Consider the following 23,262-nt stretch of genomic DNA (forward strand, 5'->3'; position numbering starts at 1 on the left):
ATGGATGATAGAGTGGAGCGAGTGGTTCAAGGTCCAGATCCTGTTACGGCCTGGGTTCTACATGATCTTTCCGGTCACTTGCAAGAATTAAGAATAAACATAATGAATAGAAAACAAAGAGAAGAGCGGCCAGCTAGGAGAGGTAGGGGACAAAGGCTACAAGGAAGATGCTAAAATTGTGATGAAGAGGGTCACTACGCCCCTGATTGTCTTGAACCACCAAGAGAGAGAGGAGGGATATACCCCTTATATGGACGTGGTCGAGGAAGAATAGAAGAAAATCATCAAGAGAAGGCACTAGAAGCACCGCCGCCACAACAACCTCCACAACTGTTGCGTAGAAATGTCGAAGGTAGGTGTTAAGTATGGAGCGCACATTTGTAAGGCCCCCATTATGTAAGGCCCTTGTAATGAGGAGAAGCGCACATTTGTAAGGCCCCCATTATGAGGAGAAGCCATCGTGCGTGAAGGAATATCACTCACCGAAAACCAAAATTTTCACGGACAAGAATCAGGGGCAACTTTAGAGGCCTTGGGGGCGGAGGTCCCCGATATTTTTTTTTTCGCCGGAATATTATGGCCGGACGGCGGCCGCAAAGTGGTCGGAAAATAACCGGTTGGTTGGCCGGTGGCCGGAAGTCAATGGCCGGTGGCCGGTGACCGAATTCAAAATCGTACTTGTCTTCTCAAGGGCGGCCACAAATGGGCGGATTGGAGGGTCCGATTTGGACTTATTCACACAAGGGCGGCTACACATGGATGTCTCTCATAAGAGAGGGCAGCCCTTTTGGCCTATAAAAGTAGGCCATTCTACACACATTTCATAGTGTGAAGTTGATGCAACAAGGTGAGTGTGAGGTGGTGAGAGTGAAGCAAGGCGGGAGCTCTATCAAGGGTTTAATCCCTTTGTAAACTACTTCTTCTTTTGAAGTGCTAAAGCCATTGAGTGGCTGCTTTCCCATGGACGTAGCCCACATTGGGTGAACCACATATATCGTGTGTACTCTCTCTCTCTCTCTCTACTCTATAATCTCTTGTGTGTGAAATCTATCTCTCTCCATTAAGTAATCTACTCAAAAATCTATATAGCTACGTCTTATTTCCTAACAACTGGTATCAGAGCAAGGTTTGCTCGTAGCTAAATTATCTCAAGGAAAGGATTCTTTGAATTGAGTGGGAGTTATGGCGGAGGAAGGAAAGCTCAAGATTGAGAAGTTCAACGGTAAAAACTACCAACATTGGAAGATGCAGATTGAAGACTATCTCTACCAGAAGGGCCTCTATTTGCCACTAGGCGGTCTTGCAAAGAAGCCCGCAACAATGGCAGATGAAGCATGGATTTTCCTTGATCGAAAGGCACTGGGAACAATCCGGTTAAGCTTGGCGTCAACGGTGGCCTTCAATGTTTCGGAGATGAAGACCACGGAGGACTTGATGAAGTCACTTGACGACTTCTACGAGAAACCATCGGCATCCAATAAGGTATTTCTTATGAAGCGCTTGTTCAATCTAAAGATGGCAGAGAATGGTTCAGTTGCAGAACACCTAAATGACTTTAACACAAAAATAAGTCAACTTCGATCAGTGAAAATCAATTTCGATGACGAAGTGCGAGCTCTCCTTATACTATCATCTCTACTGGATAGTTGGGACAGCCTTGTGATGGCTGTAAGTAATTCTATCTCTGGAAAAAATACTCTTAAGTTTGATGATGTTGTGGGTGTTCTCCTAAGCGAGGAAATGCAAAGGAGAAGCACAGGAGAATCATCAAGTGCTGCACTATCAGTGGAAACAAGAGGAAGGCCTAAGGAGAGGTTCAAAAACCAAAAGGGTCGTGATCGCTCAAGGCGGAGCAAGTCACGCACAAAGTCAGTTCTTGAATGTTGGAACTACGGCAAGAAGGGCCACGTCAAGAAGGATTGCTGGTCCAAGAAGAAAAAGGAGACAGAGTCTCAAGACAACAAGCCAACATCGGAAGCCAATGTGGCAGGTAAAGTAGAGCAAGATGCTCTAATTCTCTCATTAGACAATGTGTCTAATTCCTAGATAGTAGATTCCGGGGCTTCATTCCATGCGACACCACACAAGCAACATTTCCAAGACTACACCAAAGGTAATTTTGGGTATGTATACTTGGGAGATGATGAAGCTTGTGAGATTGTCGGCAAAGGTACAGTTTCTGTCAAAACTGCTAACGGAAATGAATGGAAGCTTAAAGATGTTAGGCATGTTCCTTCTCTTTGCAAAAATTTGATCTCTACAGGACAATTGGACGATGAATGTCACAACATTGCATTCGGAAACAAACGGTGGAAGATCTCAAAGGGATCTTTGGTGGTTGCCAAGGGAGAAAAAGTCGGTACACTTTACTTGTGTACTGTTGGCACGCAACCTTCAGCTTGTGCAGCAACTACAGAAGTTGACAGTGCGGTGTGGCACTATCGACTTGGGCATATGAGTGCCAAAGGAATGCAAATCCTTCAAACAAAGAAGCTTCTACCAGGTTTGAAAGAAGTGGACTTAGAGTTCTGTGAAGATTGTGTTTATGGTAAACAAAAGAGGGTAAAATTTCAAAAATCAGGAAATGAAAGAAAAAATAAAAAACTTGAGTTGGTTCATTCTGATGTTTGGGGTCCTGCAAGTACACCATCACTTGGTGGCTCATTGTACTATGTAACATTCATAGACGATGCAACTAGAAAAACATGGTTTTATGTCATGAAGAATAAATCCGATGTATTTTCCATATTTCAAAGGTGGAAAGCCTTTGTGGAGAATGAAACAGGTACCAAGGTTAAATGCCTCAGATCCGACAATGGAGGCGAATATTGCAGCCAAGCTTTTGAAAGCTTTTGTGCTAGCAATGGCATTCGAAGGAAAAGGACAACCCCAAGGACACCTCAACAAAATGGGATTTCGGAAAGGATGAACAGGACAATCATGGAACGAGCACGAAGCATGCGGCTACATGCAAGCCTACCGCTTGAGCTTTGGGCGGAAGCTGTAAGTACGTCTGTGTACTTAATCAATCGGTCACCCTCAACCGCATTGGATGGGGGAGTTCCAGAAGAGGGTGGACAGGTAAACCGATGAATTATGCATTTCTCAAAGTGTTTGGGTGTGAGGCTTTCATGCACATAGATAGAAGCCTAAGATCAAAGTTAGATGCAAAGTCCAAAAAGTGTTTCTTCATTGGCTATGGAGAAGGAGACTTTGGGTATCGCCTATGGAATCCTGAAGATGGTAAAATATTAAGGAGTAGGGATGTAATTTTTAACGAACAAAATATGTACAAAGATTACTTGGAAAGAAAACAAACAAAAGAAACAGGTGATGAGTACATGGAGCTTGAGGACGGTGAAGACGCAAGGACTGCAAACGGTGACAATGTGCAACAACGTCAACCAAATGAGGAGCCTCAACCTATTCCCCTAAGATCTACAAGAGCAAGTAGACCTCCAGAAAGTTTTGTTCCTTCCTTCAACCATCTCTTGATCTCAGATTCTGGAGAGCCGGAATCATATGAAGAAGCTATGCAACATGAATCCAAAGAAGAATGGACAAAGAGCATGCAAGTGGAGATGGACTCACTACATCGCAACCAAACATGGGAGTTGGTTGAGTTTCCTAAAGGTAAGCGGGCACTCCAAAACAAATGGGTGTACAAGCTGAAGGAAGAAGAAGGTGGGAAGAAAAGGTACAAGTCTAGGCTTGTGGTAAAAGGTTTTTCTCAAAAGAAAGGTATTGACTTCAATGAAATATTTTCTCCTGTTGTAAAAATGAACTCAATTAGGCTTGTCTTAAGCCTTGTGGCTGCTCATGATCTAAATCTCGAGCAAATGGATGTAAATACGGCATTCCCTCACGGTGACTTAGAGGAGGAAATCTACATGCTTCAACCAAAGGGGTATGAAGTAAAAGGTAAGGAGAAAATGGTTTGCAGATTAAAGAAGAGCTTGTATGGTTTAAAACAAGCATCAAGACAATGGTACTTGAAGTTTGATCGATGGATGTTGGATCATGTATTCACAAGATGCAACTCCGATCACTGCGTCTACACGAAGAATTTGGGAGATGGGAAATTCATCATCCTAATGTTGTATGTTGATGACATGTTGATTGAAAGTGCTAACATGCAAGACATCAAAGACCTAAAAGAGGAGCTGTCTAAATCTTTTTCAATGAAAGATTTAGGTGCTGCAAAGAGGATACTTGGTATGAAAATATCAAGGGACAGGACGAAGAAGACAATAAATCTATCTCAAGAAGATTACATCAAGAAGGTACTAGAAAGGTTTGCAATGCAAAATGCAAAACCAGTTTCTACACCTTTGGCTGGTCATTTTAAACTAACGAAGGATATGTGTCCAAAGACACAAGAGGAGATAGCCTATATGTCTAAAGTTCCATATGCAGCAGCGGTAGGTTCTATAATGTATGCTATGGTCTGGACAAGGCCAGACATTGCACATGCAGTGGGAGTTGTGAGTAGGTTCATGGACAACCTAGGTAAAGAGCATTGGGAAGCTGTGAAGTGGATACTTAGGTATCTAAAAGGGACAACAACAAATGCTTTGTATTTTGGAGGAACTGATATTTTTCTAGAAGGGTATGCTGATGCAGATATGGTAGGTGACAAAGATACTCGAAGGAGCACTACTGGCTATGTGTTCACGGTCGGAGGCACAGCAGTAAGCTGGGCTTCAAAGCTGCAAAAAGTGGTTTCCCTTTCTACCACGGAAGCAGAGTATGTAGCAATGACGGAGGCAAGCAAAGAAATTATGTGGCTCCACAGATTCTTAGAAGAGCTTGGATTCAAACAAGACAATTGTGTGTTGTATAGTGATATCCAAAGCGCTATCCATCTTGCGAAGAACTCAGCCTTTCATTCAAGGACAAAGCACATTGAGGTGAGATATCACTTCATACGCACTCTTTTAGAAGAGGGACAGCTAAAGCTAGGAAAGGTGCATACAAGTGAAAATCCTGCAGACATGTTTAGAAAGGTGGTCAACAAGGAGAAGTTGAGCTTTTGCTCATCTTCAATCGGCATTCAAGGATAAGAAGCCAAAATGGAAAGCAGTCACAGGTTTGGTTTGGAGATCAGTCTCCAAGTGGGAGATTGTTAAGTATGGAGCCTGATTTACCCTTGTAATTTTCTATGGTAAAAGCGCACATTTGTAAGGCCCCCATTATGAGGAGAAGCCATCGTGCGTGAAGAAAAATCACTCACCGAAAACCAAAATTTTCACGGACAAGAATCAGGGGCAACTTTAGAGGCCTCGGGGGCGGAGGCCCTCGACATTTTTTTTTTCGCCGGAATATTATGGCCGGACGGCGGTCGGAAAGTGGTCGGAAAACAACCGGTTGGTTGGCCGGTGGCTGGAAGTCAATGGCCGGTGGCCGGTGACCGAATTCAAAAGCGGACTTGTCTTCTCAAGGGCGGCCACACATGGGCGGATTGGAGGGTCCAATTTGGACTTATTCGCACAAGGGCGGCTACACATGGCTGTCTCTCATAAGAGAGGGCAGCCCTTTTGGCCTATAAAAGGAGGCCATTTCTACACACATTTCATAGTGTGAAGTTGATGCAACAAGGTGAGTGTGAGGTGGTGAGAGTGAAGCAAGGCTGGAGCTCTATCAAGGGTTTAATCCCTTTGTAAACTACTTCTTCTTTTGAAGTGCTAAAGGCATTGAGTGGCTTCTTTCCCGTGGACGTAGCCCACATTGGGTGAACCACGTATATCGTGTGTACTCTCTCTCTCTCTCTCTCTCTCTCTCTCTCTCTCTCTCTCTCTCTCTCTCTCTCTCTCTACTCTACTCTATAATCTCTTGTGTGTGAAATCTATCTCTCTCCATTAAGTAATCTACTCAAAAATCTATATAGCTACGTCTTATTTCCTAACAGTAGGGCTATCAACATCATTACCCTTGAGCATCAAGATGTGGATGTTTTGGCCAATAAGAGAGCTAGGCATGATAGGGAGAAAGAGACAGAAGAAGAGAGGGAAACAAGAGCAAGGAAAGGAAAGGCTAAGGTAGAAGACAAACCAGAAAGTAGCAAGAGGCGGCGAAGAAGGAAAATTGGTCCAAAGGACTACCTCCTTGGCCAAGGTGTTGAAGACTATAATAATGTCGACGACATACGAAATCAAAAAGAAAATATATCTTTTGGTCAGTTGGTGGCTTTGAATGCTAAATTAAGGAGGCAGTGGACCAAGTGTGTGAGTACGCGGCTCCCTTCAGAGAAGGAAAAGCGTCAAAGCATGGTGTCATCTTTGAGGGTTGGTCACCCAGTGGTGGATATGGTACCAATAGTTGAAGCTATGCTGGGAAAGAAGACGGATATGTGGATAATGGTGCCCAGGTGTGTGTCATGACCGAGGCTATCATGAAGGAAGCAGGCGTTAAGATGTCAGTGAATGCTTCGATCCGTATGAGGATGGCCAACCACAAAAAGGCAAGGTGTCTTGGAATAGCTGAAAATGTGAAGATAAAAGTCTTGGGGATTGAGAGCCTTGTTGATTGCTACATGATGCAAGCGGGTGAGAATGCGTATTCAATCATTTTAGGGAGGCCATGGCTTATAACCCTTGGTGCTAAGCAAGATTGGGGCACGGGCTTGATCACCATCTCCGACAAAGAGAAAGGAAGGACCATTGTCTACAACATGAAGACACACGAGAGCCGTACACGGCCCCTAGTGGAGATGCAAGATACGGATTCGACGAAAACCACATCATACAATAGTGATGCTTCATCTATATCATCAGAAGAAAGTGTAGAGGAAGGCTTGATGCAATTATGTCCTGATCTTTTTGGGATAAGTGTTGAAAAGGAAGCATCGATGCATGATGTGAAGGTCAAGGAGGAGAAGGATAGTCCAAAAGCAATTGTAGAGCCTGCAAAAGTGAATGTAAGGAGCATGCTAGGAGAGGACTTGATAGAAAAAGAAAAAAAGGAGTATGAAGACATGTTCAAGGAATTTCCAAAGCTATTCGCCCACTGAATATACAGAGTTGCAAGGAGCTAAAGGATTCGAGCATAGAATCAATCTAAAAGAAGGTGCCAAGCCAAAGGTTCAAAAGCTTAGGAGGTTGGGGGTCATTCATGAGAAGGCACTTCATGAAGAGGTGACGAAGCTTTTGGAAGCAGATTTCATCTTTCGAGTGGAGGAGTCCGAATGGGTCTCTCTAGTTGTTATTGTGCCCAAGAAGAACGGAAGATTTAGGATATGTGTCGATTTCAAACCTTTGAATTCTGCCACAAAAAGGAATCATTATCCACTACCCTTTCTAGATGAAATCCTCAATCAGGTTGCAGGTCATGAATGTTACTCAATCATGGATGGATTTTTTGGCTACTTTCAGATCTTGATAGCGATTGACGATCGATTGAAGACGACCTTCATTACTCCTTGGGGTTGTTTTGCCTACAAAAGAATGCCTTTTGGGTTGGTTAATGCATATGCTACCTTCCAAGGATGGATGAATAGAGTGTTTGGTCCCTACTTGGGTAAGTTCATTCGTGTTTTCATGGATGACATTGGGTGTTATAGCTCAAGGGTCACACATTTGGAGAAGCTGAGGTTGAGTTTTGAAAGGCTTCAACAAGAGGGTGGGCAACTTAACCCAAAGAAGTGTAAGTTTTCTCATGCCAGAGTCCATTTGCTAGGACATGTGGTTTCCCAAAATGGAATAGAAGTTGACCCAGAGAAAGTTAAGGCTTTATTGCTTATGGATCCACCCAGCAGCACAAAGGATTTGGCATCATTTGTGCATAAGCTCAGGTACTTGTCATGTTTTTTTTGGATTCTATGTCAATATGTGTATCCTCTCCAGACATTGAGTCAAAGAGTTCAAGGGTTTGAATGGAATGAAGACATGCAACAGGCTTTTGATGGCATCAAGGAGGTATTGTGTGCTTTACCAACAGTGAGTCCTCCCGACTTGCGGTTGATTTTCTATGTATCTATTAGTGTGGGGTCAGTAGCTTTCGGGTCGGTTCTCTTACAAAATCAAGGAAGGAACTTCAAGCCAGTTTATTTTGAGAGCAAGATGAAGAATGTAAGCGAGTTCTCCTACACGGAAATGGAACAGTGGGTATTCGCCTTGGTTCTTGCTTGTCGTAGGTTTAAAACCTATTTGTTGCCCCAAAAGTTCTATGTGCTCACCACATTGAATGTTTTGCCGGATGTAGTACAACATTTGAAGCCTAGCAAGCGGATCTTAAAGTGGACTTTGGAGCTTCAAGAGTATGAGTTTGAGTTTAAAGTGGATCATTCTGTTAAAGCTCACTTGGCAGACATAGTGGTACATAAGGGGGGGGAGCTTCCATCTTACCCAAGGGTTGACAAGGATGATCATGAAGAGGAAGTAGATATTACAAATGCGTATACAATGATGTTTGATGGTGCATACAGGAAAGTTCTTCAAAAGGCAAGTGGTGGGGTAGTCATTAAGAACCCAAAAGGAGGTGTAATCTTTTCTAGAGCTTACTATCTTGATGAAGCTGAAAGTAACAATGAGGCCGAGTACCTCACACTTTTCCTTGGGTTGAAGCAGTGTGTTGAGTTTGGACTGAAGAGGGTCATTGCAAAAGGGAATGCATTGCTAGTCATGAATCAGTTGCTTGGTTTGTGGAATGTTAAGAAAGACAATTTGAAGAAGTGGTTCTATGGCATCAAGAAGCTTTTTCATGATTTTGAGAAGATACAATTTAAGCATGTTCCTCATGAGCAGAATAAAGAAGCTGATGAGTTGTCTAGGGACAAGTTGGATGCCTTGGTAGCTCCTTTAAAGGTCAAGGAAGCCTTCTATGCAGGAAGGGAATCATTGCAAGATGTAGAAGTATTTCTTAGTAAAGGGAAATGTCTAGAGGACATGTCAAAGGTTCGGCGTAAGAGAATAGTTGCAAAAGCAAGAAACTACACATTGGTAGGTGAGGATCTCATGCTTTATGGCAAGGATATCATTTTGAGAAAAGTGTCGTACAAAGAATAGATAGGCTTGATTTTGGAGCACTGCCATGAAGAAACAGGCCATCAAGGCAAGGATCAGGTTGTCTTTCGTGTTTTGAGAGTAGGTTACTGTTGGCCCTCTATGATGAGAGATGCTTATTTTTGGTGCAAGTCATGCCATGAATGCCAAGTGTTTGCAAATCGGAAGCTTTTGGCTGAGCCTCAGAAAAGTATAATGTCTTTTGATGCATTTGCAAAATGGGGAGTAGATGCTCTAGGTCCAATTCCAAGGACCAACAATGGTAAAAGGTATATCCTTGTGGTTGTGGACTATTTGACAAAATGGGTGGAGGCAAAAGCAGTAAAAGATGTAACAGCAGGAAGAGTGGCCTCTTTTTTATATGAACAAGTGTGTTCGAGGTTTGGAGCTCCTATGGTTATCATTTCTGATCGTGGACCCAGGTTTAGGGGAAAACTTGTTGTTGCTCTCATGGAGAAATTGAAAGTTTAGCATAGGCATTCTTCTCCTTACTACCCACAATGCAATGCTTTGGTTGAGAACTGCAATGGTCAAATTGTGAAGATGCTATCAAAGTATGCTAGAGAGCATCCTAAAGAGTGGAACTTGGACTTGGAAAAGTGTTTGTGGGCTTATAGAACTGTGTATAGAGTGTCAACACAGTTTACACCATATGAGCTTGTTTATGGAAAAGAAGCTCTTATGCCCATACAAGTGCAGTTGGATGCCTTGAAGTTGTTGTGCAGAATGCAAGATGAGCATAGTGACAAGCTGCAAGAAATAATTCTTTCTCTAGAGTTGTTGCGAATGAATAGAGAGAAATTTGGTGATTATTATCTTGAACAAGTAGAGACAAGGATGGAGAAAATGAATAAGAGGCTGCCAGAGAAAGAAATCAAAGAGGGAGATCTGGTGATGAAGTATGATTCTCGCTTTGATTTTACTTTTCAAAAGAATTTGAGGGACAAATGGTTGGGTCCATACAGAGTGAAGCATATATTTCCTAATGGCACCTATGAGTTCGAAAAATTGTCTGGTGAACGTTGGCGCTACAGAATAAATGGGTATCTATTGAAGAAATATTTTGCGAGGGATGTGGTTCCAGATGCAAATAGTCTCTTGGTTGAGCATAAATGCTCTACCTAGAGGGTGGGCAATGATGATAGACCACTTTTGGCGTGTAAAAAGTAGCCTTTATATACATGGTCATATGTACAAAAAGATGTAAATACATGTATTTGTGAGCTTTGCAAAGTGGTTTCAAGTTCAAAAAAAGGTGCAACGTGTGCACATTCTAAATATGCGTGCTTGCGTGACGGCACTTGAGCATATGTACATGCCTGTATAGAGTATAGGGGCCTTGGACATGGTTCTAGGTGGCTTATTTTGGCTTCATATAATGTGTTTGATATTTCTAGAATGTAAATAATGCAAGTGACAAGTGTGGGTACTCTCATCCCGCTCGAGAAGTTTGACACATGCCGTAACTGTCTACTTGCGGTGCCTGATCTGCGGCGATGCGTGCACCGCCCTAGAAGTGGTCAAAAATAGAATGTGAGAATGTGGAAAATTTCTTTGGGTATCGAGAATCAAGCGTGCAAAATTTGGTGAATTTTGGAGTCAGTTTGGGGTTTTTCCTGAAAAAAACGTCCGCCAGGGGCCAAAACTGGGCCAAAAAAGGTCAAAAATGGTCAAAAAAGGTATGAAATGTCTTGAAATTGACACATCACTCATGGTGCCATGAGTGTTGAGGCTGAGGGAGAACTTTTGGAGTACAATATCAGCACTTTCACCTCTCTGTGTGTGGGAGGAAGCAGGGTTCCTACAGGTGTTCTAGTGCAGTTCCGTCGCGTTCGCGTCCTGTTTTCGAGTGTGTGGAGGAGTGAATGAGAGCTTTCTCTCTTCAATTTTTCACTTGGGAGAGTTTATGGAAGTTCTAAGGTTTCCATGGATGTGTGTGTGCAAGGAATTGAGGGAAGAAGGTGCGGCTTTCTGCAAGACTATGTGACCCTGTATCGGTGCCATTAGGGTTGGCGCTACTCCAAAGAGTCCAATAGAGTGGAGTTTGGTGAAGCTTTTGCAATGTTTTGAGAGTGGAATTTTGTGGCTGGATTTTTTGGTTTTTTGATGGTTTTTTAAGTATATTTTGGTCACCACATCAAGCGTGATTTCAAGTGTTGATCACCTCGACTCACCTTGTAGTGTCTGCAGGAAGGCAAGGGCTTCTCACCTTGTAGTGTCTGCAGGAAGGCAAGGGCTTCTAGGTCGAGGCGTTTGGAGTTTGAATTGAGCTTGTGGGCAGAGTTTTCAGGAATATTTTGAGTGGTAGTGAGTGAGGTGAGGAATTTAAGTAAATTCCTTGTGTTGTGTTGAGTTGTCTGGGTGTGTGAGTGTGCGCACGGCGTCTTTTGCTCCATCACCGACTCTTTTGTGTTGAGCTTACTCGAAAGCTCCACAAAAGATTTCTCAATGTGCTCCCTTCATCGATAATGAAACCATGCTTCAAAACCCTTTGGGAGTTCATCAATCATTTTTCCTTTGATCCTTAAGCATTGCTTTAACATACTTCCCCAATACCATTCTTTTTGCAAATACATTCTAAATTTCATAGCACAAATGTAACGCTTAGAAGCAATGTTGTTTATCGAAGCGTAATGCATTGATTTCATGTAGTTACAGTGCTCCAAATGCATCAAAAATTACTACCTAGAACGTGCAGAGTATCCTAAACACTCTCATGTGCTCAAATGTCATTTTTGACACTCAAACAAAATTGCTCATAAGATAAACATCCTATTTTGGGTCTGTTGGTTTCAGACTCTGAAGCACTTTATAGCTTCCTTAGGATGTGCTCTATCTATTCCTATGGTCAAAAATCATTTTGGATGCATGTATGGTGCATAAGGAACAGAAATAGCTTGTAGACGGACACAACTAAAACCACAACTTCAACACACGAAATTTACATAGAAAGGGAGAGTTTTCACCTGCGAGTGCGTTGGTATGCTCAGATTTGCTATGCAACACCATACGAGGGAGACAAAAAAATTTGAAACAGCACAGAGCTCACACTACTATATTGCAGCGTACGCTCAATCACTTTCATTATCCAAAACTTAGGTCCAAAGTTACAAAAATTGGCTTTTATACCTTAGCCAAGGTTTAAAATATGCAATGGCCACGGGCTCCCAAGACCTTTGAGGCTCCACAAATTATTGTATCTGCAACCTAGACACACTAATCGACCTATTTTTTACAACTTGGAACTCTTTACAGCCTGTAACATGTTACAAATGCTACAATGGCTTGAAATAAATCGGGAAATTACAATACATGGCCATTTTGGAAATTTGTAAAAAATGTGTGATCCAATCTCCATTGCTTTGTTGTATTTATCTTTGATGTGTATTTGTACTTCTTTAGTCTTTAGCAGATTCTGTTAATTGAAGTTGACTCATTTAACAAAGCACTTTAACATTTTTGTACTTTTTATCAATGCAATAAACATGACATTTATATAAGTTCCCTAGCTACGTGAAGAGGTTCTATGAGTGTAATCTAACCACCAAGGGCAATACTCAATCTTCCAATCCAACACACCATGATATCTCATCCATAGGAGATACATGCACTCCTCATATAAGAGGTCCCTCCAAATTTTAACTATAACTGACAGCTTCTCCAACAAACTTTGATCGTAAAGACTTATTAGCCATCTACATGGATGCAAAGTGCATTAAGCTTTGTTTGAGTTCCATTAGAAAGTTATTTTTCTTTATTATACAAACTCTAAGCACAAAATAAAATATCAACTAGAAAGATATATTTTGCATCACCTGAATATAACTCTCCTCGAAGATTCTATAAGCTCTAGAATGTTTTTGTCTGACTCTTTTGTGTTGAGCTTACTCCAAAGCTCCACAAAAGGTTTATCAATGTGCTCCCTCAACTGATGATGAAACCATGCTTCAAAATCCCGTGGCAGTTCATCAATCATTTTCCCTTTGATCCTTAAGCATTGCTTTAAGATACTTCCCCAATACCATTCTTTATGCAAATACATTCTAAATTTCATAACACTGATGTAATGCTTAGAAACAACATCATCTATATGGTAATGCATCAAAGAGTGCAATATTATTTTTTCCTATAAAGAAGCCAAATAAACAACCCATGAATGCATTAATTCATTTGATGATTTCATGTACACTATTTACCCAAGTATTATTTCCTCTCAGGTTGTGATATTTTGAAAGTGTCCAAAGAGTGGACCTTGTCACTTGTAAGGACCACCTGGTCCTTTTCTTCTACCTAGTTGAAGTTAAATAAGAAAGAGAAGAACCCTTGTCCATTGGTGAAGTTGGCAATGGCCAACATCTATGTTCCATTTGCACCAAATGAAATTCAAGCATTGTCAACTTACAGATTTGTAGTAATACAAACATATATGGTTACAAAGTGTTTACCTTACAAGCTCTTTTGTTGAATATATTTTCTACTCTTCCTCAAGCAATTATTTCCTTTTTCAACATTGAAAATGATGCATTCTTGATCTCTTGCATCTCTTTGATAAGAGTCATGTTGAGCTCTTCCTTTTGAAGAGTGGAGACAAATCAAATTAAGAGTTTCAAAATTATACATAGCATTAGAAAGCACATAGAAAGTTTACTTTGGAATTAAAAGGTATACCTTCCATATGAGCCTTGCCAATAAAAGAGAAGGAGCATTATACCGACTCCTTCTAGATGCCTTCTGCTTGCAAGCAAGCTCTACCTCTATCCATTGAATCCAATCTTGGGTAAAGTCTTTGATTAGAGACTCTTTGCTTGCCACGGCTAGTTTTTGAAACAAGAAGATCTCTTGACCGAAGTCAATGCTCACAGTGGTTTTACCAATCCTAAACCACAAAATGAAAAACACATAAGGATTTGACACGGAAAAGAGAAAGAGCATAACATGCACATAGCAATATCATAAAGAACAAGGAATAAGCTTACTTATTTTGAGAGCGCAGAGGTAGCATAAGCTCTCCCTTAACACTTTGATCAACATTGACAAAGTGAAACTTGGCAAAACAATGTCTCCACCTTATCATAGAAAAGTCTAAAACAACAAAGGGGAAAATTAGATAACATAGCATGAGACAATACAGTCTTTTTTCAACAACAAAGCAAAGCACTGGGTTAATTTTATTTGCGAGTTAATCAATTCGTGTTTTTTTGCTACAGGTGATGCTTTTTCGAGTTTATAGAAGCATGGATTCTAGTCATATGTATGCTCTCTAAGGTGGCGTTGTGGTATGTTAAATAAGTACCGAGGGAAGGAGAGAGAAGAAGGATTAGACGGAGAGAGAAAAACATACTTGTGAAATAGAGATAGGATCGGGGTGTGAGAGTACCGACAACGAGAGAGAGAGAGAGAGAAGAGAGAGAGAGAGAGAGAGAGAGAGTGGGAGATGAGGGGGAGAGAGGAAAGATAGGTTCAAAATGAAAAAGTCCGGCTAAAGTTTGGGCAAGAAGGTTCTCAAGCCGGTTCAAATTATTTCATTTAGTAACTTGGTATAGAATTGTTTATGTGTTGGTTTAATGTATATATTTTATAAATATCCTACATTTTAATTGAGATGAAAGTGGAGTTAAGTAAAAGTGGAGTTTTGTTGTGAAGAAGGAGGTTGTGTGCACGTTTTCTACTCACATGTGTGTGTGTGTGTGTGTGTGTGTGTGTGTGTGTGTGTGTGTGTGTGTGTGTGTGTGTGAGAGAGAGAGAGAGAGAGAGAGAGAGTGGGAGATGAGGGGGAGAGAGGAAAGATAGGTTCAAAATGAAAAAAGTCCGGCTCAAGTTTGGGCAAGAAGGTTCTCAAGCCGGTTCAAATTATTTCATTTAGTATCTTGGTATAGAATTGTTTATGTGTTGGTTTAATTTATATATTTTATAAATATCCCACATTTTAATTGAGATGAAAGTGGAGTTTTGTTGTGAAGAAGGAGGTTGTGTGCACGTTTTCTACTCACGTGTGTGTGTGTGTGTGTGTGTGTGTGTGTGTGTGTGTGTGTGTGTGTGTGTGTGTGTGTGTGAGAGAGAGAGAGAGAGAGAGAGAGAGAGAGAGTTTTCCTGTTCATATGCGTGTGAAAAGGTTCCAAATTTGGGTCCACAAATAATGTTTTCCGAGCCCTTAGAGAGGCAGTTTGTGGTGGTTACTCATTGCACTATTATATGCCTATAGTATTCATAGAAGAATAATAATCATAGTGTTTCCCGAGCCCTTAGAGAGGCAGTTAGTGTTGTCTACTCATTGCACTTTTAGATGCTTATAAATCTTATAGGGGAATAATAATCGTAGTGACAAATCATGCATATTTTATTGCACACCCCACTTTAAAAGTTAGTGGTGGAGTAGTAGACGATTATAATATTCATATTGACAAATCATGCATATATTATTGCACGTTCCAATTTAGCAGTTAGCATATGCGGCATGGGACCCCTCATGTCACTAACACATGCCACTCTTCCATCACTATCAATGCTTTTTGAGAGCATGGTGCTTTAGCCTATATATAAATGTTACAAGGCAAGCACCATATGCTGCACAAGTGAATCGGAGGTGCTAATCAAGAGAGATTTTTTCATTTTCCCTGTACTTTTACAATGCCTATAGGATATGCTAGTACTGGTAATGAGGTAGTTGCAAAAATCCATGAAGAGCTTCACAAACTCCCCCCCAACGCACCCCTTGAAGAAAAGAAGACGTTTACACAAAGAGAGCGTGACACAAACAAGGCGATCCGGATGTTCAACCACCTTAATCGCGCTCGCAACACCGGAGACCAGGAACTCAATGATGGCTTTGAGACAATGCGAGAAGCTCTGGGCAAGTGGGAGACATGGGGGTACATAGATAGCTCTCGAAGGGCCGCTTTACAGGCGGAGATGACCATTTGCTTGTCTGCAAACGCACAATCAACCTGGTCGACATCTCTGGCTCTAATGTGGTAGAAGATTGAGGCAAGATTTAAATAATTATGCACTAAATAATATAGTTAAATAAATATGCACTAGCACATGATAAATTGTACTAGTGTGATGCAAGTTGTACTGTGTGTGTGTGTGTGTGCAGGTTTGATTCCCTACGTAATCATGTAAACAACTTATTTTAATTATATGATGCTTATTTTAACTATATGATGGTGTTCCACTCTTCAGTGCCTTGGCGAGAATAATTCATATGTCTCTGTCAGTGCTAATTATTATTGAAGTAGCTGTGATACTTTTAATCGGCCTGGTCTACTAACACATCTTCAAGATCTGTCATAATTTAGGGTATTGTTGATATCTTGTAGCTAAACTAAACCATCAAATGTAACTACAAGCTGTTTGAAAGCCAAAAATGTAAAGAAAATCTATGTGAGTTTTTTATATAATGCAAGAAAAAGATGAGCATGTCTTTAGTATTTACCCTACTTTTAGTAGAATATACTTTCCTGTCCATGTAGGTGTTGTTGCAAACAAAGATGAATGCCTAATAAGCCAATTTGAAACTAGGAATCTAAAAAATATTGATGGTTGTACTTGTTTGGGCGAAGACCTCAAAGTAATGAAACACGCATAGACTCTTGCATATAAAATAGTAATTAAGAACACTTTACTGAGTTGAAGAACTGCATACATACATAAACACACACGTATAAATAACTATATATATTGTATAAACAAGTACTTAAAAACACTTTACCGAGTTGAAGATCTCCTTACGTACATAAACACACACATATAAATAAATAAATAAAAAGATATTATATATAAAACTATATATATTCTTAGACCGACAGTGTAAAGAAATACTGACAAGCAAATGAAATTTTGACAGCATAACAATGTGAAAAATAAAAATAAAACCATTCCATACTTGCTTCTGTGAAAGCTTGCCTAACTTTTGTTAAGCTTTCCTATTCTATCCTTGCTTCCGTGAAGCTTGCCTAACTTTTGTGTATACATGAAACCATGATTATGTTTCTAAACATGAACAAAAAGCATGATTATATTCACAAGCAATCAAAATTTCGACAGCATAACGGCGCGAAAATACAAACAACAAAATTTTCCATTCCATACTTGCTTCCGTGAAGCTTGACTAACTTTTCTGTATACGTGAAATCATGATTATGTTTTCAAACATGAACAAAAAGCATGATGATATTGATAAGCAATCAAAATTTCGGTAGCATAACGGTATGAAAATTCAAACTAAAAAAATTCCCATTCCATACTTGCTTCCGTGCAGCAACGAATGCTCACGGGAAGAAGAAATAACATAAGCAAAAAAGCATATGTTGGTATATTACTTTGGTAAATCCAAAGCTCTCAACAAACTTCTATCTAGTATAATAAATATGAAATCATGGCTGAATTGATAAGGACGATCAACACCAACAACATGTCTTCAGTAATACCAAAAAAGTGGCACCCAAACACCATGGTCACACATCGTTCCATAAAAATCACAAACTAGAAAAAATGATAGATAATACCAATGTTGATGTCAATCAAGGGCAATGTGATCCGGGCTCATATTGTTGCCAATCAGTCTCCTCATCACTATCTGCATCAACTGCTGAAATAGCACGTACACATGGAGACTTGAAGCGTGAAAGATGTTGATGGAAGACCTCTGGATCACTATCTATGCAGAGACAGTGTCTAGACAACTCAACGCAAACATTGCCCAAGCCACCACATCCAGAAAACATATCAACAATGTAGGTGTGCTCCGCAGTAAATGTCCGCACAAGCCAGCTAAAAAAAGCAAAAAATATGCGTATTTTTACTTTATGTAACATAGTCCAATAACGCATAGTAGAAAGCATATATTCTTACCGAAAGAAGTCAAGGCTACGCTCGGCGGCACCTCTAAGAGCGTGTCCTTCAATGTACTCTCCGTCGACGCGCTCCACCAGTATTCCGGACTTGGCATCGAAAGAGTTGTTGTCCACGCTCTCTCCATCTCGTCGATCGTAGATAGGACGTTGACCCTTACGATAAAACAATCCTAGCAATAGTGTTTCCACCTACAAATTACAACTAGAATGTGATCTAATTGAAGAAAACTACAAGCATGCTTTTCAATCAACAAATAAATTTACTTACTCTCTCAATTTTAATGGTCTTTTGCACATAACCATCGGGGATCAAAATAAGGATGTTGTGCATCATTTTGAATCCCATCTCGATGGCATGGCTAGACACAATGCCAAAGTGATCAGTGGAGCTTAGGGTGATGTACCACCCATTGTCTGCCACATACTTTGAAGCTATTACGGCCACTTTCTTACTTAATTCTCGAGAGAATTGATTCCATGGAGGGACCTGCATAATACGCATCGTTAATTTAATTAAAGTTCCAAAACTATCATAGACTGTCCATTGTGGTTTTGAAGGATGCATACCTCGTTCTCTGAAAAATTTTCAACTTTAAAGTTTGTTGGAAAATCCGCAAACAAAAGAGAGGCCACTTCATTGCTCTTTTCCCCATCAACATGGGCTGAATGAAGAAAATCCAAGATCCTGCATACGATCAAATAAATGTATTTCAAACATTCACAACACACACCACACATAGTTAGTCTTTCTTTTCACATGTGTTTACCATTTCTCATCATCGAGAGAAATTTTGTAAACATCTAGCATGTTCCCAATAACGTTCACATCACAATCTATGGAAGGCACTGCATAATCAAAAAATAAAATATTTCATCAAGAATTGTTGAGTAGAAAGAAAGTGACAGCTAGATATCTATACAAGCAAGTTTACCTGTGGAGCCTTGAGCACCTTTTTGGTTCTTTTTGGGAGACTTATTGGGCTTCTTGGATCTAACAAAATCCAATCGTTTCTTTATAGAGGAGATTGTACTATTGTTTACTCTTTTCGAAGAGGTGGCTTTCTTGGAAGCTTAGCCAATCTCCTCAATACCATTTTCATTTCTTTCAAGAACGTGCTCTAAAGCAAACAAAAATATATTTCTCACAAACATAATCTAAATAGTATGAGCACTTTAACAATTTTGTAGTTTTTATAAATGCCAAAAATAACCTTTATATAAGTTCCCTTCATCACGTGGGTAGGTGCCTCGAGTGTAATCTAGCCACCAAGGGCAATACTCAATTTCCCAAGCAATCAAACCATAATCTCTCATCCATAGTGGATACATACAATCCTCACAAGAGAGGTCCCTCCAACTTTCAACAGCAATTGGCAACTTCTCCAACAAAGTTTGATCGTAAAGCTGAATTAGCCATCTACATAAAATGCAGTTAACTTTATTTGAGCTCCTTTCCTAAGTGACTTATTTATTATACAAACTCTAAGTAAAAAATAGAATGACAACCATAAAGATATCAATTGTATTACCTGAATAATACTCTTCTTGAAGATTCCATAAGCTCTGGAATTTTTTCATCCGACTCTTTTGTGTTGAGCTTACTCCAAAGCTCCACAAAAGCTTTATCAATGTGGTCCCTCAATTGGTGATGAAACCATGCTTCAAAGCCCTCCGGCATTTCTTCAATCATTTTCCCTTTGATCCTCAAGCATTGCTTCAAGATACTTCCCCAATACCACTCTTTACGCAAGTACATTCTAAATTTCATTGCACTAATATAACGCTCAGAAGTAACATCATCTACACGGCAATGCATCAAAGAGTGCAATATTTCTTTTTTCCTATAGAGCAAACAATAAACAAACCATAAATGCATTGATTCATTTGATGATTTCATGTGTATTTTTTATCCAAAAATCATTACCTCTCTGGTGATATTTTAGAAGTTGCCAAAGAGTGGACTTTGTCTCTTGTAAGGCCCACTTGATCCTTTTCTCTTATCCAATTGAAGTTAAATAATAAAGAGAAGAACCCTTGGCCATTGGCGAGGTTGGCAATGGCCAACATCTATGTTATATTAGCACGAGATCAAATCAAATCAATTTTTCAATCAAATATATCAAATTCAAATGACATGTCAACTTACAATTTAGTAGAAATTCAAACATAAACGGGGAGAAGAGAAAGTGTTTACCTTATAAGCTCTTTCTTTGAATATTTTTTCTATTCTTCCTCGAGCAACCATTTTCTTTTCTGGCAGTGAAATCGAGGAATCATTGATCTCTTGCATCTCTTTGATAAGAGACAAGTCAAAGTCTTCCTTTTGTAGAGCAAATGAAAAAAAAAAGTAAGATTTTACAAAATAATGTCAAGCTTTAGAAATTACATAAAAAGTGTACTTTAAGGCAAAAAAATTTACCTTCCATATGAGCATTGCTAATAAAAGAGCAGGAGCGTTGTACCAACTCCCTTTAGATGCCTTCTTCTCACAAGCAAGCTCTACCTCTATCCATCGAATCCAATCTTGGGGAAAGTCTTTCATTAAAGAATCTTTGCTTGCCACAGCCAGTTTTTGGAACAAGAAGATCTCCTGCCCAAAATTTGTGCTCACAGTGGTTCTACCAATCCTAAACCACAATATCTTAAATTAAATGGCGGTAGAATGACATCGATAAAGTAATAGCAATAACGTTCAAAACAACAAATGTGCTTACTCATTTTGAGAGCGCAAAGCTAGCATAAGCTCCCCCTCTGCACTTCTATCAACAAAGACAAATTGACATTTCACAGAACAATGTCTCCACTTTATCATTCAAAATTCTACAACAACAAAAAAGAAAATTAGAAAGCATAGAGTAATACAAGTCAACTTTACATTAAACAAAAAAGAAATCACTTACGTGTTTTTATTAAGCGCATCCAAGTTTTCAAACGGTGATTACCATCCCAAACGATAAATTTTTTTCCCCTTAAGTCTTCCCACTCAAGGGGAAGGGAATTATCAAAATCATCGCTTATTTCTCGCCAAATAGGCCCCCATTCATCTTTGTCTAAGTCGGAAACATAATGTTGATCATGGCCTAGCTTCTTAAATGACACAAGAAATGGATCTCCAAGCACACTGTATCCAGACATCTCAAAACTTTTCACCAAGCCCTCAGTGCCTGGACCCACCGCTCTAATGGCTTCATTTTCCATCAATCTACAAAGAGGAATTCGAGGAGTTTCCCCACCTCTCTTTACAATAAAACCCTCTACAATCTCCTCTAATATTCGACCATGAACATCCTTTCCAAATACTGTTGGATGATCGGGAGGTTTAGCAACAATTGTTGTTGCTTCAGACACGCTGTGAGCCACCAATTCACCTTGTGTAGCATGAATATCTATGAACACCTCTTCTTCATGCACATCACTCAATATATTCTCTTCTTCATGCACATCACCCAAAATATCTTTATTTCGATGGACATTGGAAGAAGCAATGGAAGATCGTGCATTGGCCCTATGCCCTGTAGTGCCAGATCTTAATGTGTATCCTACTCCTACAAGCAAAAAACAATAAGAACACAAATAGTTTAGTGAGTATGATGAGACAAAAGAAAAGAAAACAAATATCTTAATGTATTTGAACTTACTTTGAGAGATACATGTCCTGCCACGTTTAGATGGTGTACGAGCCATAATCTATTAACCACAAACAACAAAAATCTTCTTAGCAATGACAATACAAATATAAAATTCTAAATTTCGGTAGCATAACGGCGTAAAATGCAAACTAAAAAAAAAAACCATTCTCAACTTGCTCATGGCAAGGAAAAATACAAATCCACTTTGACATTTGTATACCTCTTCTCTACAACGATCTGTTCTTACATCATTGTAATTGTTACTGTAAGTGTGTATGCAAGTGTGTTAAAGTGTGTGAATGCAAGTGTTTATATGTGTGTGTGTGTGTGTGTGTGGATGTATGCATGATTGTGTGTGTGAATGTAAGTGTAATATGTGTGTGTCTTTATGCATGATTGTGTATGTGTTTGTGCTATGTATGCAAGTGTGTTGATGTTGTGAATGCAAGTGTTTATATATGTGTATGTGTGTATGTATGCAAGTGTGTTGATGTTGTGAATGCAAGTGTTTATATATGTGGGTGTATGTATGTATGTATGTGTGTGTATGCAAGTGGATGTGTGCATGGTTATGTGTGTGTGAATGTAAGTGTAATATGTGTGTGTATGCAAGTGTGTTGATGTTGTGAATAAAAGTGTTTATATATGTGTATGTGTGTATATGCTTGACAATACAAATATAAAATTCTAAATTTCGGCAGCATAACGGCGTAAAATGCAAATTACAAAAAAAACCATTCTCAACTTGCTCATGGCAAGGAAAAATACAAATCCACTTTGACATTTGTATACCTCTTCTCTACAACGACCTGTTCTTACATCATTGTAATTGTTACTCTAAGTGTATGCAAGTGTGTTGATGTGTGTGACTGCAAGTGTTTAGATGTGTGTGTGTGCAAGTGTTTTTGATGTGTGTGTATCACTGTGTGTGTGTGAGTGTGTGTGTGTGTGTGTGTGCTTACCTGAACACGCTCGCCCGATCCACCGGAGGAGGTTTCAAGGCATGGGGGAGCTCCAATGGAGCTCCTCCATGCCTTGAAAGGCATGGTGCGAGGGCAGCGCGTGCGCTGCTTTCTCACCATGCCTTTCAAGGCATGGAGGAGGTCCAATGGAGCTTCCATGGAGCTCCTATTGGAGCTCCCCCATGCCTTGAAAGGCATGGTGAGAGGGTAGCGTGCGCGCTGCCTTCTCACCATGCCTTTCAAGGCATGGGGGAGCTCCAATGGAGCTCCATTATTGGAGCTCCAATGGAGCTCCATTAGAGCTCCTCCATGCCTTGAAAGGCATGGTGAGAAGGCAGCGCGTGCGCTACCCTCTCACCATGCCTTTCAAGGCATGGAGGAGCTCCAATAGGAGCTCCATTGGACCTCCTCCGGTGGATCGGGCGAGCGTGCGCAGGTAAGCACACACACTCACACACACACACACACACACACACACACACACACATCATTTGATAGAAAATCTACACACACACACACAGTACCTTGTCTTCTCTTGCTCCTTCTTCTTCACAGCAAAACTCCACTTTCTCTTCACTCCACTTTCATCTCCTTCTTCACAGAAAAACTTCACTTTCACTTCACTCCACTTCAATCTCAATTAAAACTCCATTTAAACTTCACTCCACTTTCATCTCAACTATTTTTTTTTTCACACACCATATATTACAAAAATGATATTGTGGTATAAACACTCACACACACACATTCATTTATATATATATATATATGTATACACACACACAAAGATATACACAAAATGGATTCATATATATAG

At 40.0% G+C, this 23,262-nt stretch overlaps 1 pseudogene; it reads right to left on the minus strand.

Moving 5' to 3' along the window:
* Nucleotides 1-13,483: 13,483 nt before the first annotated feature.
* On the minus strand, nucleotides 13,484-21,538 carry LOC147458653 (uncharacterized; annotated as a pseudogene).
* Nucleotides 21,539-23,262: the final 1,724 nt, after the last annotated feature.

Source organism: Adiantum capillus-veneris, chromosome 4, assembly GCF_014529385.1.
Source record: "Adiantum capillus-veneris isolate H3 chromosome 4, ASM1452938v2, whole genome shotgun sequence".
Taxonomy (NCBI): domain Eukaryota; kingdom Viridiplantae; phylum Streptophyta; class Polypodiopsida; order Polypodiales; family Pteridaceae; genus Adiantum; species Adiantum capillus-veneris.